General features: G+C 34.0%; 1 long non-coding RNA gene across 1 annotated transcript; it reads left to right on the forward strand.

Moving 5' to 3' along the window:
* The first annotated feature begins 5,367 nt into the window (after nt 1-5,367).
* Nucleotides 5,368-17,093, forward strand: LOC115441173. Its single transcript, XR_003938434.1, has 3 exons — nt 5,368-5,470; nt 15,650-15,758; nt 16,871-17,093. It is a non-coding gene; the product is annotated as an uncharacterized LOC115441173 (long non-coding RNA).
* Nucleotides 17,094-18,448: the final 1,355 nt, after the last annotated feature.

Consider the following 18,448-nt stretch of genomic DNA (forward strand, 5'->3'; position numbering starts at 1 on the left):
TGTATAGTTTTTTTTTTAAAGTGAAAGTCATAAATTCAAGTAGTATACCAATACAATTCTTATAGAAACAATTGCTAATGTATCGGGCATGTATCTTTAAATATCTAGAAATTCTCGAATTGTAGGTTTTCTTAAAATCACGATAATTGTAAGTATTTTTAACAATTAAGTAACTACTGTAATTAATTAAAAATAAAGGCTCAATATTTTTGTTATATTTGTCGTCGCCGCGCCCGTTTTGTGTTATCATTTTTGTGTTACCTTATACAGTCTTTTCCGCCTTATATCCATACTGGAGATCAAGCTAATTATAATTGTTTTCATTGTGAGAGATTTTATTTATGAATTTGTAACATAGTCGAGGCCTACGCCTTTAGCGGAGTTTATAATAATAAAAATAATATCAGCCCTGTATTACATACTTGCCCACTGCTGAGCACGGGCCTCCTCTACTACTGAGAGGGATTAGGCCTTAGTCCACCACGCTGGCTTAGTGCGGATTGGTAGACTTCATACACCTTCGAAGTTCCTATAGAGAACTTCTCAGATGTGCAGGTGTCCTCACGATGTTTCCATCACCGTTAAAACGAACGATAAATTCACAAAGAATACACACATGATTTTTAAAAATTCAGAGGTGTGTGCCCTTGGGATTTGATCCTGCGGACATTCGTCTTGGCAGTCCGTTCCACACCCAACTAGGCTATCGCCGCTGAAGTAGCGGGGTTTAGTTAGTTTAGGCACTATGATATTTGACATCTCGGTGAAACCATCAAGGATATGTTTGTGCATTGTCATTGAGATCCTTTTTTACTATGAGGTCAAATAGTATTTATTAGTAACCTCCGTACTCAACGTGCACTTTACATCATGATGTTTGCTTATAATGGCAGTTTAAATATAGAACGGGACAATTCGTAGAATAAAATAATTACGTTAAAAGGTTGTGGGTTTATAAGTTTACAAATAAATAAATGAATTGATAAATGAATATGACTTTACTAACTCGATCACCTTCAATACCTATTGAAAATTATTAAAATAGAGTATACTCAAAAGAAGAAAAAAAATATTGAAGTATTGGTTGGGGTCTGGTTGCGATAAATAGACCGCTGAACGATGGGGTGAAACAAGAGGCATTGGCATATTAATTTATTAGAATATGCGATATCTTACTTAATTATTTTAAATACGACAGTTTGTGAAGATACGTTTATATGTTTGTTACAGGAAATATAAAAACTACTGAACTAATGTAGATGTATTTGGATCATAGACTGATTCAATCTTAGAATAAGAAAACATGACATAAATTAATGAAATACTTATTATTTAAATGCGGGAAATCACGGCATAAATACCAGTCCTTTTGGAAGGCTTGCGTGGGGACATGGATCCAACACGTAGAGACCCCTTTAATATACATTACTCTATTTGGGGTTTATACACCTTGCAAGTACTCTCTCTGTCTGTACTCACGGAGGAAATACAGCCAAAGACAGCGCTTGCAAGGTGCAGGGACTATTTCAGAAATTATGGGAATTATACTGGGTCTATGGATAGGATATAGCTGGATTGGTTGCTTGGCTATTGATTGAGACAACGGGACGCCTGCCAAGTAAAATGTCTCAATCTTATATATTCAAGGCAGACGGTGACTTGCCCCCCACTAGATGGGCATAAGCCAAGGACGCAACACCGGTGTGGGTGGCTTAAGGGTGTCGAGAGGTGTGCACCGATTTCACCATGGCGGGTCGCTACCGCCTCCCGGAGCGGGTTTCCTCGTTATTAAGCAGATTGAGCACTTCCACCCTGGAGCTAAGGTTCTTAGCTCTTGTGAATTCCACCCCTAGCCGGCCAGTTAAGGCAAGCCATGGGTCCAGGGGTCTCATTTAGCCGGCTCGCCACAAAGCTATTATTATTTCAACAAAGTCGATTCTTAGTATTTTGTAGTTAGTCTAACTTCTGGACATTCTCAATATCTCATGTCTCAGAATGGCGGCCGTAGAGGAATACCAAACAATACTTTATAATGGAAGTTGTTCGATAGTGTTTCTAGTGTTTATGGGCGGTTGTATCGCTTACTATTAAGCGAATAACAGGCTCGTCTCGTCACTCAAAGAAAAAAATCCCATAAGACAAAAAAGTATTTGAAGATATATATTTAAATTTGAATAAAACTTGTTTATATTCTTTGTTAAACTATTGTACGTTTTTAACTGAAATTCCTTTAGCGATTTAACAGCATCTGTTTGTTATGGTTCTCTTTTGATCTTTTGGGATGGCGTCTTCTTGTAATTGGGACAGGCTTTTAATTTTGACAACAGCTATATTTTCCTTAGGTTGACCCACATAATTTTTGTTCCAGTAGGTAATCATTAAATTTTCCATTATTTTTTTCACGCATCAAAATATTCATCAGATTATTTTAAATTCGAATCATAGAAAATCAACATGGTGAGGTGCTTTAAAAATGTTTTTTTTTTTTTTTTTATTTCGGTTGGATAAAGTCTATACCATAGTGGTAAGTGATTCTCTAAATCTTCGTGTAGTCCATTGTATCTGATGTATTGCGTGTTGTATTGGCAGCGTGTCACCCAAAGATATGGACAGACACTGACGAAAGACAATCGACCTAATGTGTAATATAAGGTATAATAATATATTAATATTTAGTTATCTTGTGACGTGATATAATAACTAAACAAGAACACCATGTCAGAGTTGATAATCGATTAATTTAAGTATGGATTCCTATCATGTCAAAATGTTTTAAATATTCTCTATGACAAATATTTATCATATCGACAGCTGCAATTAACACTACGCTAACTTGAAAATGTCAACTTCACAGGAGACAGTGAAAAATAAGAAAAAAAATATAATACTAGAGCTTTCTTAATGAACGTTTTGTGTTATTCAAGAATTCTTCATTTTATAGCAATAAAAAAAAGAGTTTGTAAGCTTATTCAAGATAAAGAAATAGTAATTTTGTATTCTAACGGAAATTAGACGAAAATCAATTTTAGCGTAGTGTTAACTGCCAGTATCGATATTTGGAATTCTATTACTTACCTACCAACAATAATTACAACAGTCTTCTAAATATAAGGAAAAAGGTAACTAATTGATATACTCTTTGCATATAGGGTGTAATAAATTAATGAAACAATGATTATTGTAAATTATATAATTTTAAACATCGTAATAAATAATAAAATATTGTTTCGCCATTCATGAAGCATGGTACATGCAGGGGGTTGAAAGACAGCGGACGTCAGACGGAACCTAACCCCACATCACAACTTGATTTCTCTGCAACTGAGCCGTGCGGTTTCTTGTTACCAACGCTACCTGTCCAATATTCCAAATTTTACATGACATGCCCACTATAAAGACATTTCGTCTGCCTAGTTGGATTATTAGGATTGCCGTATTGTTAGTATTTTGGATTCGAATTTATGAACAAGTTGGTCAGACTAATATTATACTATTTTATTGTTTTGAATGACGAGACGAGCTTGCCGTTCGCTTGATTATAAACGGTACGACCGCCCATAAAAAATAGAAACACCATCCAACACCTTGAATTACAAAGTATTGTTTTTTATCACCGGGGGTACCCTGCGAAGGGTGTACAAGCGATCCCCGGCTTAGCACCCACGGCAGTCCCTGTGAGGAGTTGGTAGGCCCTATCGTTATCAACGAGGGTGCCAGCGGACGGTACGCTGGCGACCCACGACTATCCGGTCACAGGGCCCGAGAGGAAGAAGGGAGAGGATAGAGGAAAGGAAGAGAAAAGGAAGGAGAACGAGTTTTTTTAGGATGGTTGGAAGGGAGCGATAGGGGAAATGTTCGCGAACCCTTATAGGCCTCAATGTGTATTTAGCAACCATGAGGTATACACACTGAGTTCAGTGTGTATACCTCATGGTTGCTAAATACAGTCACACAGTTGTGTGCCTAGGGTCGCGGAATTGTGCCGTGCATGAGCGTGCATTTGGTGTGGAGACAAGCTACAAAGTATCGTTTGATATTCTACTGCGCTCGCCATCTTAATTATGTTATACAATGTCCTTCAAACCGGAATACAACAGTGACTACACACTGCGGCTTGGCGGCAAAAATAGACATGGCGGTGATACCTACGCAGGCGGACTCTCACATATGAGAGACCTACCACCAGTAAAATATCTACAGACTGCACAAACCTTCCCTTCTAGAAGTGCTATTACTATATTAAACTAATTTATTAAGCAGATGTTTTTGGTAAACATATTGTTAATACTTTATTTTTGTTTTTTTTTTTAATTAATATTTTTATAGCGCCCTATTATTTTGCCAGAAATGTAATATAATGTACAGTTGTGGAGGAGGCGGGTCGGGTAGACACAACTTGGTATTATCCTGAACTACAAAATACACTGTTAGCTTCTTAGAATATTTTCTTGAAATTAGAATTTGAGGTTAAAGTTTTTGAGACAGCCAGTTATAAAAATTAGGCCAAATATTTACTGCAGTTCCGTTACCAGTATCAATATTGCATCGACTTAGTGTTCAAGGGGCAGTTTGTTGAGAATGAAAATACAATATAATATTTATTTTTTATTTGGTTTCGGCGGGTCAGAAGACGACTTTCTGCGACATGCTAGTAAAATTGTTATGTGCGGACAGGCATTAGTGTTGGTTAGCAGGCGATAAAAGTTCAAGTTGAAATATTCATGACACATCTTAATTCATTCGATAAATACGTTCGGCAATAATTTTCTAGAATAATATTATGATAAATCTTCCTCTTACATATTTTATGTATTTAAAATATAAAGCAACAAATCAGCATACATATAAATTTTCATAATGAAACTCAACGAGACCGAACCCCATTTGAAGACGACAATGGCGAGCGAATCACATTTGAACTCGTAATTTATTTCGCTTTGTGATTTTTCATCGCGTGTCTCAGCCGCGCTATTTGTATAGTCATTTTTTGTCGGACGGCAGCGCCACATTTCATCCTGCTCCACGCGATGTACCCTATTCAGCAGCATGCTTATCTCGAACATTACTCGTTAAAGCTTGGCCCGCATCACTATGCGTCAACCCGTCGATTGGTTAAGCTAGAATTTGTCAATCTGTAAAGCGAATTTTATCCAACGCCAATTCATTCGGCCGCAATGCAAGCTTAATCGGTCAACATTTAACAAATGTGTGATACTCAATATAATATTGGCTACCATACTAACACATTAGTGTACGTAACGGTGAGTTGGCAACAGATACCTGTGTTATATGAAGGAGATTCGTATCGGCGCCGCACTGGAAAAAATATTATTCGCGCTATCTTTCGAAATCCATTTTATTTGTGTTCTAGTGCTGGCTGTGAAAGTATTTTATCGTAGGTTGAAATATCACGAGCGGAAGCAAGTGGTTAGAAATTTGAGTGTGGCAAGTAATAGACAGTAGTGTTAAGGTGAGATGGTTTTGACTTAATGTCTGGAAACTAATTATTTTATTTTACTTTCACTAACATTATTTTACGTTCACTATTTTAAAGATTGAACCGGAATTGTAATTTTTGGACAGATTTGGGAATAATTTATACCTAAAATCATTGCGCTATAATATATATAATCGTGTTTATAAGTTGCCCCAGTCCAGTGACTATACAGTTATAGAAGCTATCTTTAATTCGAAGAATTCAAGCCTATTTTAGTGAACCAAACCAAACAATAGCAGCCGTGCTCGCTACCTTACAAACCAAGGTTATTTATTTAATCAAAATTATATTACTGCGAAATTTAAAGTCTTCTAATTTATAGGTTGTAAAGGTCGAAGAAATATTCCCCAGTTTTAATAACAGGCACTAAACGGGCTTTATAAATGCGGCGTCTTGAAAACTGAAAACACGTAGCAAAAGTTATAACTCAGAATGTTTGTGGAGTTCATATAGCTATAGTATGTCTTGTATTGATAATTATTTAACCAACTTAAAAAGGAGGTTCTATATTCGACCCGCATGTGTGTTAGTATTAGTATATCTGCTATTATCTTAACAACTACTATTTTGGGAAAGCTGTAGTGTGTTTTATGTTGTTGATATCGGTTTATTACGTACTGACGGTTAAGACGCTGATTTTAACTGATTTACTTAGTACTTCATAGCGAAACGGAGTTGACACAAATATGGCTATATATAGTCACTAGACATAAGTACCTATTTTCCGAGATCGAATTCGCTTGGATAGCTCTAAAGATGGTTCTAAGTAATACACGGTGAACTGAACAACTTCACGTTAATGTTTTTGTAGCAAAAATCTGGTGTTATTGTTTATTGATAATTGTCACTCAATTTGACGTCATTGGCCCTGTTTGGTTTACACATTCCATATTTCATGAAAATAGTGACTGATTTTCTTTACACGTAATATATTTCCCAATTCAGTGCATTTAACGGACTTTAATTAAGTTAGCGAACGGATCATATAATTTTATAGTTAATATATTTTAGTGATATTTTTGTAAATCGACTTTAATGATGATAGATGTTAATAAAGATATATTAATATTATATAATAGTTTTAAAATAACATGTAGATATCACCTAACAAAGATGGTCGAAATTTCTTAATTTGATTTTAAAAAAATGAAACAATATTGACTGTCACGTAGTTTAAATCACTATACTTAATATAATTTTTGGGGATGAAATACAATATTTTAACAAAATTAAATCTATTTTAGTTAAAAATATCAAGTATTTATTGTCAAGGCCAATGCGGGTTTGACTTATTACATACATAAGGTATAGGCATGTACATTTAATAAGCGGCGATAGCCTAGTTGGGTGTGGAACGGACTGCCAAGACGAATGTCCGCAGGTTCAAATCCCAAGGGCATACACCTCTGACTTTTCTAAAATCATGTGTGTATTCTTTGTGAATTTATCGTTCGCTTTAACGGTGAAGGAAAACATCGTGAGGAAACCTGCACATCTGAGAAGTTCTCTATAGGAATTTCGAAGGTGTGTGAAGTCTACCAATCTGCATTAGGCCAGCGTGGTGGACTAAGGCCTAATCCCTCTCAGTAGTAGAGGAGGCCCGTGCTCAACAGTGGGCAAGTATATAATACAGGGCTGATATTATTATGTACATTTGTTCGTTTTGGGTGACAAAATTAAACTATTCTTAATTAACGTGGTGTAATTATTTATTTGCATCCAAAAATTCACACTAATTCTATCTGTGCGTAAAGCGATTGCTAAAATCTCCTTGTTTCATTCCTTTTCTCTTGGCCTGTTGAGGCGTTGCAGTGGTAACACTGAAGGTTGCCACCATTTACTATTCATCATCATGAGCTATAGTAATAATAAATAATACTACTAGCACTGTTTTATATATTGCCTCCTGATGACCACGAGCTTCCTCTATTACTAAGAAAGTAAGTCTTAGTTCACCACGCCGGCCTAACGCGGGTGGGCGTTCACATACCTTCGAAATTATTTTTTGGTGATTTTTCGTCAAGAACTACACAATCCTAAAGAGCGTATACAGATACATTTTAAATGTTATATTATATAAATGATTACAAAATAATATCTTTAATAGATTTTATTTATGACACGCTTAATCCTTTTGTAATGATGTAACTATTTAACATAAACATTTCACAGTGGAACAGATAAACCTCTCTAGAATGGGAAGCGAGATACTCTTCCGTACAGTAAATTTATTGGGTGTAATTTGCGACACTACTGTGGCCCGCTGCAATCCTCTCTCGATTTGACTTCAAACACTACGTAACACCATTTAGAGGAAAGGATTCGGTGCCCAAATGGATTGTGTTTCTAATTTTTATTTCATGTACGTTTGAAGTGTTTTGTTTACTATTTACTCACATTTTAATTTATTGATTATATTTTAACTTCTCTGTTTTAACACATATAAGCATTTTAATGAGGTAAGTTATTGATAAGTAATATTCAATATTTCCTTGAAGTTAGAAAATTGCAATAATTTCAGCAATTCTTTTCGAATATTGTTAGTCGCCTCATATTGATTATATAAACTTGATTTTTATATATAAGAATAAAACGACGCACTTTATGTGGACTTCATGATAGCCCCGACCTCGTGAATAGATAACTGGTCTATTTTGTATCTTGAGCCACAAGATTGTTAGGTTCGACTATACCCGACTTCTTTAAATATGAAAAAATATATTATTATAAAATAAAAACCATCACGAGTGCTTAATATAACCTTATCACTTCACATTATAGCAATACCAGGTCACCATAGTTTATGGAATATACGCTACATTCATAAAACCTACAACGTAAATAACTGGAAAGCTAAAAATAAAATCACAAAAGAATTGTTAGACTGGTCCTATTTATACTCTGAATATTTTATAAAACCACCAAACGTCTGTAATATCGTAGCCACTTCTTTTTATGGATGCTACTTAAATTGTCAAATTTAGCAAGTTTTTCTATTGTAATTTACAGCCTCCTTTCACGATCTTCGTTATTGTTTTAAGCTTAACACTCCTTTTGTTGGTACTCCTACATAATAAACTCTACGATATAGGTCTAGAGTGGAATTAAATTGCACTTGCAAGTGCAATTATTATTATTCTGATTTCATGAAAATATTTATTTATAGATACGTAATGTGTCGCTTTCCGGGGGCAGTTTTTGGGTGCGATCTTAAACTGGCCAGCGTCCATTACTTGTCAGTCGACACTTTATCTGGTTCTTATTAAACTTACCAGCAGGAGTCGTAGGGTCATTTTCCTGATAAAACAATTCCAGTTAGTGCAAACTTATCATACTCAAGCTGTTTGTTTCTGCCTTTTCCAACCAGATTGCCATCAGATACAACAGGAGACTTATTAAAATTTATATACCTAATGTGTTTATAGAAATTAACTGATAGGCCGCAATATCATTAGACTAAACATATCGTGTTTAATTATTTTCGGACATACTAAAATATTGTTGTTTTGTCTAAGGTTTAAGTTATTGCACACAAGAAAATCCTTAACAAAACAAAAACATATTTTTTTTCGTGGCTAAACAATTAACGATTAGTCAAAACAATATGTGTGTATGGACAAAGTTCATTTGTAATGTATATTTTTCTCGACAGATTTTTCATATATGACTTTTATTCGTAGAATATGAACTTTCTTATTTTCATAGATCTCTTTGTTATAAAAACTGTCTACTAAGACACCTGTCCCATTATTGACGAGGAAGCGACGTACTATTGATTGTATTTACTCGCTGTGGAAACGTAAAATAGATGTAGATCTCGAGCGAATAAAGGATATATCTTTATGTATAAATCGTTGGAAGATGACTGTTGGCATTGCTGGCAAAAACTCTCTCTCCACTAGTTTGTCGCAGCGGTAAGAGATCAGAAAAAAATACTCGCTAATGAGGTCGGTCAAAACACTCGCCGAGAGACTTCTAGCTGTCATTACATATTACAGGGCGATAATCGTCCGTCGCATTCGTAACCTAGCATCTCGATGCTTGCTAACTCGTGACCACTACAAACTCGTCTGTTCGCTGTTCGTTCATCGTCAGCGGTGGGACAAGTATCTTACAAATTATTCCCAAAATATTTATATACAACATTGAAGCAAGATATAACATCAAAAAACTGTCCTTAATTGCAACATAACTTGCGCCTTATCATTATATTAGTGAACTAAGAGTCCCACAGCGTCTTTTTGCCCTGAGGTATTAACTCACATACACGCATCGTAAAAAGTACTTGATGCTAGCTCGTAACATTAATAGACCAGTCATGGCCAATTTACTTAGGAGCTTCTGATATTGTGTTATAACACGAGTTTTTCGCTGTCGAATTGTTATATCAAGTTATTATGTAACGCTCCTTTGGTGTTTTTCCTTCATAGTTGTTTGTTAGATCTTGTAAGGCAAATATTTTTTCGAAATAACTAATATTTTTGGAATGGTTTATGGTTGTAAGATAGATATTATGGTTTTGATAGAACTTTCATATACGGTTCATTTTGCGGTTTCATTTAAGGTTCATTCGGTTTCAGGTTGTGAATATTTATTTCATTTTGTATTTCATAATTTGATTTCCAGTAATGGCGAGCTTCAAGTTTTGTATAACAGAATACACGGAACTGCACACAATACAAAATATTACTACGCAGTTTCTCAGGATATTTGTATGACTAGTATTTCGTTAATATTTAATTTTTAAGTAAATTCTAATAACATGTTCGGATTAAATTAACTTTACGCTTGACGAGAATTAATATTTAGCATGAATAAATTGAGAATAGTTAAGAATAGATTGATATTCATGCATATGTTTTAATTAAAATACACTCTTTACGCCATTATCGCCAAAGGGAAAACCAGAACAGCAACCAAGGCACTCTCTTTTCGCCAAGTGTGTTCCGTCCCATGACATGGTATGACAATTCATATCGTGCACAAATTTCAGATACCGCGCTGATACTGAGCTGAAAACCCAATGTGACTCAGCCCGATACGGAATTCAAACCTGGATATTCAGCGCGGTGACGCAAACATTATACAATATCATAATTAGCAAGACAAGTACTTTACCACTAGAGTCAATATCTTAAAATAATGTACTATTATGTTTTATTTTGAAAAAGTCAACGAAGAATTAATTATATTTGAAAACGAAATTGTTTTATATTGCTTGCTCATTCTCGAGTTGTGTTGTAATTACTTGACAAAGTAAATTATAAATGACATCAAAGTCTTGTTGGCCAGCCTTTGTATTCATTTAGTGAAATTATGAAAAATCTCATTTGTTGTGTTGTAATGCATAATACAATTAATTTTGTCCTCTTAAATATCATTTAAATTAATGAACAGTTAAGATTTTTATTTTTGCATAAATAAGTAAACGTTGTTTAAATTATAAATTGAAAGTATTAACTCGCAAGTTTATAGTTACAACACAACACACATTTCAAGTAAGTAGATAACAAAGAAACGTGTAACAAAACGGAAGGAGCCGACACCGCAAATCAAATTAGACTCGAGAAAACTAAATTAATTGACATTCATTTAGATAACCTACTTACAGGAAATAGGCCGAGAGGGAATCGTAATGATTGATACCAACAATTCTGCTTTGTACGCCACGCCACAAGTCTACACTTTGAACTTTGTAGAGCATAAATAACGGAGCTGGGAACCGAGGCCCAAGCCTCCTTTGAGGTGCCCTGAGGCTAGTTGCTTCCCTATTTTTCATCCGGCTACAGGGATCCAAAGAGGAAATGTTGTGATTTGTGAATAATTAAACTCTTCTTTTTATACGCTATCAATTCTCATCGACTATTTACATTTATAAGTTTTGTAAAAAGAGTGTAAAGCAGAAAGTAAAAAAAAAAACATTAATTATTCGTAAAAAAATGGTTTATTTTAACGCTATAGGTACTTATATCTTGGACTGGCTGGGTGGAATAGTTGTAGTGCATATACGCTTTATCGATTTCTGTTCAGTATCAGCCCGGAGTCTGGAGTTTGTGTCCGATATGGCGATAGGCTCGCTCCCCATCATATCATGGGACGGAACACACTAGGCGATAAGAGGATGTCGTGGTTGCGCCTCTGCGTCCCTTTCGGGGATAAATACGTATTGCGTGATGTATGTGTAAGTATTTATGTAGCTATATTCGAGAAGGTATAAATAGTAATATATATTTAGAATAAATATCGTGTCGTCCTATGATATTACAGACATAGTATTTGATTTGAAGAGTAAGTAATTTGATTATGAACTAATTACAGAGATCGTTATCATTGTTGGTGAGTGCTAATAGCAACTATTTAGGCTTTAACATTTTTCCGAGGTTCATAGACTCTTTAAACGACAGATATTCGAACAATGTAAGCACAGAATGACATAAAAATGTGAGAATAATTTAGAACAGTAGCGTTCCGACAGCAAAGATTTTCGTAAATGGAGGTCGACGGTATAATATAGCGGGCTGGAGAGATGACGTCGGTAAGTTCCAAAATTAGTGCACCCTCATATGGCCTACTTTCACTAACTTAAAAAGCAAGGTATAGTCCCGGTACTGGACTCAAGCTGGCTTACAGGGTATCTAGAAGTTATTGTGATTATTATTTTTTTTTTGTTTACAAGATAAATACATACATATTAATTTATGTCTGTAGTTGAAAGATATTTATAATATAAATATCTTTCAACTATATAATGCACTAAATTCAAACTGATGCGTAAACGAATTTAGGTTTAACGATATATTTAAAACATGAAGATATAAATAAAAAGTTATTGACCTAGAAGCGTGTAGTTGATACTCGACCGTAAAATGATTCCTACTGCCAAAACCTTAAGCAATTTCTTAGGGCCGACTCGTAAAGCAGCTGTAAAATAATTGTGAGAACGGTACACAGAGAATTTAGGAGTAAAATGTATAAATGATAGAATTGAAAGATAAAGTTGAAACCGTTTAAATTATGATAGATAATAAAATATGCGGTGCTTTATTTTAATGTAATTTAGTAATTTCGGAAGCAATAAGTGTTTCTGGGACGTTCTTAATGCACCGCTGGACTTTGTATCTGAACGTTTTATAATGTATATTAAATACGTGAAGAAAAATCTTTGGCGTATGCACGTCACTGTTTGTGTTCCTTTAAAGCATATTGCTCGTTCGGGGAAGTGTAATTTTGGCATAATTAAAGTTCACATAGAGGAGTGTAGACAAATAAAATATGTAGAATATGTGGTACAAATATATTAAAGTCGACAGTCGAGTTTCGTAAAGTGGAAGACCAGCCGGCCTAGCATGCGCATCACGAGATATCTCGAGAACGAGAGTAGACAAATTGTCGATGTCGATAAATATCTCGTTTTCTCTAACATGCGCACCACGATCGACAAATTCCTCGTTGAAGACATAAGTTTACTCGTGAAGACAAACCGATGTTGCCCATTGAAATATATATTCTAAACATTTTATTTTCTAATATAGCTACAATGGTTTTAGTTCATTCAATTTTTATAGATCTATGATCCAATTAGGTTTTTTTTGACGTTTTATGTGACAGTTTATGTCATAACAAAGAGCATAATGTAAATAAAAAACGTAAATAAGTAAACAAATTCAAAATAAATAATAATATTGTACAATATTATAAGGATTCTAACACAAAATAACAGCTCCGCCCTATTTTGGAGTACGAAGTAACAAGACAAAAATCAAATAAAATCTAATAAGACAATTATTTGTACGAGTATATGGTGCCCAAGCCGGACTTTACCTCGGGTGACTACGCCCCGCCGTGAGAACGATGTACCATAATGGCTAATGGAATCAGTAGTCCAATCGGGAAAGAGATGGCTGTGGCTTTGGGCCTCACAAAATACCCAATTGATGTAAGTATAGTGAAACAATAACCTTATTAGCAAAACACCAATGTTGTAAGTTGAACTTTGCAGCCACAAAGCTCAAGTTTGTTCTTATTCGATGGTAATTGATGTTTTTTAGTATTAGTGTTTATTAAAATATGAAGTAAGTATATATTTTCTTTTTGTTTTAGTTCCGTGAATCAAGTGCCTCTACATTCATTGGAATGTCCCCAGCCCAGCAGTCAACACCATGTTGAAGAGCTTACCAAATAGTACTCCCAAAAAGTTTTTTAGTTGCTCGGTTTGAACTTAATACTTTAATGAAAATATGTATTTTTTTAACCTTTTTTTTTTAAGAAAAACTACATTTTTTAAATACTTAATATCATGTATATATATTTCGTTAGGTATCTTTATTTATACACTAGATAAAACATCTGTATGTTAGGAAATTTGGTTCTGTTCTGTTGTGTTCTTGTTCTGTTGGTTTAGGAAATTAATAATATAAGTAAACTGCAGCAATTACTTGAGAGTGCAATTTCTGTTTCTTGTAAGTGTTCATAGTATTTCATTACAGTAATTGTAGGAAATTTGTTGTATAACAAGTTATTATGAAATATTCTATTGTTGCCTAAATTTGTGTAGAAGATTTTGTTGTAATAATGAAAACTATCTTGATATTTAAAATGTGAATATAATAAAATATACATTATTTACATAGGAAAATATCTATTTATTATAATTGAGGTCATCCTGCTTGTGAGACACTTGCAGGTACTGATAATTGTACAGGTTCTTCTCACATATGATGGTCATTTATAATAGTTTCCTCCATTGGAACACTGTAACATAAAATACTGCATTACCTACAGTTACTTAACAATAGTAATATAATGTGAAGTTGTACCAGTGGTAAAATAATATAGTCAAACAACTATTTGAAACAGTGTATAACCATATATCCATTATTGTTAAGTCCATCAGTATACAATCAGTGTAAATGAAGTTTTTAATAAAGAAATAAAGCAAGATATTGTTTGTTCATATTGTTAAGTTGCATAGTAATAGTATCTTCTCCGATACCTGGCATTCACATTAAGAGTTTTGCTGTTTGAATCCATAATGTGACATTTTTTTGGTAACATATACTAATGTAAACTCTAATAATTAATTAATAGTACATTACCAGTTGAACCTTGGTGTCGCAGGCATACTTCCTCATTTTTTGATATTGTGCACTTTGTGGCTCATTAGGAGGTAATATTTTTATATGGGTACAATCTAAGAACCCTAACATACCTTGCACGTAAAATTCACGAGTCTCACCTAAAAAAAATAAAAATGATTCCATTATTTATAAATCAAAATACTTCAATTGATATTAAACTCAGCTACTTATGTAATTAAGTATGTAATAAATATATTCAATTACCTTTAAACGGACGGCTATGCCTTTGGCTTGAGACTCCAAATCGGGAGCAAACTTTTCTTTAATATACAATGCCATTCGTTTTGTAGCAAAGGGATATCATAAATCAATTAAGTATAATATGTCTTCTTTCCACTTTACACGCCTCTCGTTTGTCGTATATCGATATTATTTTACTATAGTAAGATACGTTTTAACGAATAAATTAAATTGATAATTTTCTCGGTTTATCTCTTCGTACAATATCAAAGAAGACAAATATCTCGTTTACATGTGTCAAAAAACGATAAAATTATTTGCTCATGTTAGGGTTTGTAGACAAAAATACCACAGATTAATAAAACATTAATTTTTCTCTACTTTTCTCGTGACAAGTCGAGAAAATGAGCGCGCATGTTAGTGTCGGTAGACATATAGAGATAAACGACAAAATCACGAGAAAAAGTGTCGACAAAATTTTGTCGTCGTGCGCATGCTAGGCCGGCAGCTAGCAAATACACATGTGCTCACTCGTTGTATTTTTTAAACATTAGCGCTTGCCTGCGATTTTGTTTGAATTAAATCCTTTCCTGGTCTAAGTATTTCCTAGTTTTGTGATAATGTAGCCTCTTGTTAAAAGCGTGCCTCGAATCAGATTTATATAAACAAACATAGAATTTACATACCTCGTGTACTAGCATAGATCTATTGGATGTAACGTATGTACTAGTACAGTAAATATGCGGCATGCAGAATAAGCACGCCTTCAGAGAGTAATTGATGCTATTACGCAAAAGGATGTTTAGTTCATTCTTGAAAGTCTGTTGTTTCTTAGCGATCCGGGCGCAGTGGCGTGCTATCTCTCACACTGAATATAAGTCAATATGGCACATAGAGTGACATTGTTTCTTCTTGTAGCTGTGTTATTTCATGAATTTTTATTGGTAAGTGGTATTTGAATTAGCCAATTTTATATTGTTGAACACTGTAACGTATTTTCTTACTTTTTATACACATTTTAACATGTTAGTTATTATAGCATGATTAATTCAGTTTTAATGTAATTACCACTGATTGTCCTTAAATGAATTGTTTTACTTGACCGTGAATATAACAATACCGAGACTATTAACCCTTTATGGATTTAGTTCAAATTTGTTTATTGTATTTTTTTACAAACAGATCTGTAAAAAAGATCCTCTACCTTCCAGTGGCTCTTTTGAAGGGCAGAAAAAAATTACGCATAGGATCGCAACATTTTTATATTACAAGTTGAAAGATATTGAAATAATTTTACGAATTCCGAAGTCCTACCATACAATTCAGCAATGACAAATTATATTTTAACTTGCACTCGCATAAATAAGTGATAATTTATTGCAGCAATGGACCATTTCAATAAATTATTAATAATGGGATTATAATATAATGAAAGTGCTTAATCCCAAATCCCTTAAATTGATTCTCTATGAAAAACTCATTGGTTGAAACGAATGATAATTATAAATATTTTATTGATGTTCACAAATCGTTATTAATTTCAAGTCCGAGCTGTTACGTTGTTAGATAAATATCAAACGTGAATGCAGCATGGCGATAAATAGTAGAAAATATGTGTAAGCCAAAAGGAATAATGCTTTATTTAGTGAACATTAATATCAGCCATTTGGCTCTAGCGCCACGGCATCAGCACGTACGTTTTCATTGGCTATTGCATTTGTCAAAGAATCAACCAAACCAAGTCATAACATATTTTTTTCATAACCTAATTATTATAATTATTTGTTATGTTTTCGCGAAAGTAAGACACTGAAATAAAACTATTTTACGGATTCTATCGCGGTTTTTTATCTTATAATTTTCTTCCGACATGTCGAAGATTTTGCTGTCTTCATGGTCGCGGGGACTAAGACTTGGTCATTGAGAACTCAAAGTTTCAAATAATTACCTCCATTTTACGACCAAATTATCACTTAGTTAGCCGAAGATTATCGTCATAAACCCAGGTTTTTCGAAAAAATCTACTACGATAACTTTAAAAAACAACTTCTTTTAGATTCATTCTACGACATACGACAAAAAAACTTTAGACGGGATGATTCTCAAGACTCTCTGGACTAAAGTGTACACAGGATATGATCCCAAGATAAAGGAGCAAGCCATCAACACTTTGAGGAAAACTGGAGACTACGACAAACTAATAAACCACCTACTAAAAGTGAAGAAGGAGAAAGTTCAACGGATTCTTAACTTATTAGCCGAAATTATTATTGCGTATGTGACTTAAGTAATTTTAATAAATTTTGTATACTAAAATTTTTATTATTTTCGTGATTTATTGGCGTGAGCGCGCAACTTGTTTTAGTGATAATATTGAGTAATGATTGTTTTTTTATAGTTTCACGCCAAAGTGACCTCACTGCACCTGGTGGTAAATAAAGTGGGGTTCAAAAAAATTTCGATTGACGAGAGACAATTACCCCTAGCTAGTCGACATAATTATGCCGGCCTGTTGGAACCGAATATACACAGACTGACCCCGGAACGCGATACATTTACATTACCCACTATAGGAGGTTTAACACCTTTTATATGGTAGTCGTTAACTGGGTCCTAGAATACCTATACATTAATAATACTTCTATACTTCTAGCGGCATAGTAGTATTATGAGCATGTTGGTAGATTACATTCTGCGTTGTGAGGGATACAAGAAAACATGTGGCTTGAGAGTTTTTACGATAAAATTTACTCTGCAATAAAATAAATGCGAGTTCAAATAAACCGGTAACTTAGAACAGGCCGGATACCTAACCCATAAAATCAAGAAAGATAGTATAGACATAAAATGGATGCAGAAATAATTTATCAAGTTCAAGTATAATAAATAAACGTACAAGTTCTGCTTTACATTTCACCATTAACATGTCAATTCTCCGTCACGCTATTAATGACAGATCGTAAAATATAGGTATACTGGATGCGACGCAGTTTTATAAAGTACTTAAGTGCAGTGATGTCCTGCCATAAGCTCATCGGACTGTATCAGACACTGAAACATAGTTAATGGTACGATTCGTAGCAAAATATGAATAACGTAAAATTTTATATAGCAATGCCCATAGATACCGATAAATGCTCATAAAGCCAAATATATTTTTTATAATATCGCATCAAATATATTTTATTATTTCGACAGTTCCTTAGTGATTGAATCAAAACAATTGCCTGACCTTCCACTATGAGATTAAATTAGACTTCGGAGACGAACTGATTTACCACATAGAGACAACAATTTGATAGTTTATTTTTTTCTATCGACTTACTTTTCGATGTTACCTATGGTATATAATTTAGCTTCATCAAAGAGTATTTTCTACACCATTGTTATATAAAGTATTGTGTATAGAGTGGCTTAGTTACAAGCTTTGTTTGACAACATTTCTGAAAAGCGATGTAAGCTTTGGATTTTTCACCATGACAACGGATTGATATTTACTGCTGCCTATACCTATTGAACTATTCTTAATCTATGAATAGAATCTTCTTGTTAAATCTCCAATTGCTAGAGATTTTGGCCACTATCTATTTCTTTACATATAACAAAGATGTTTTCCAAAGATTGACGTATTTGA

This window comes from Manduca sexta, chromosome 27 (genome assembly GCF_014839805.1).
Source record: "Manduca sexta isolate Smith_Timp_Sample1 chromosome 27, JHU_Msex_v1.0, whole genome shotgun sequence".
Classification (NCBI taxonomy): Eukaryota; Metazoa; Arthropoda; class Insecta; order Lepidoptera; family Sphingidae; genus Manduca; species Manduca sexta.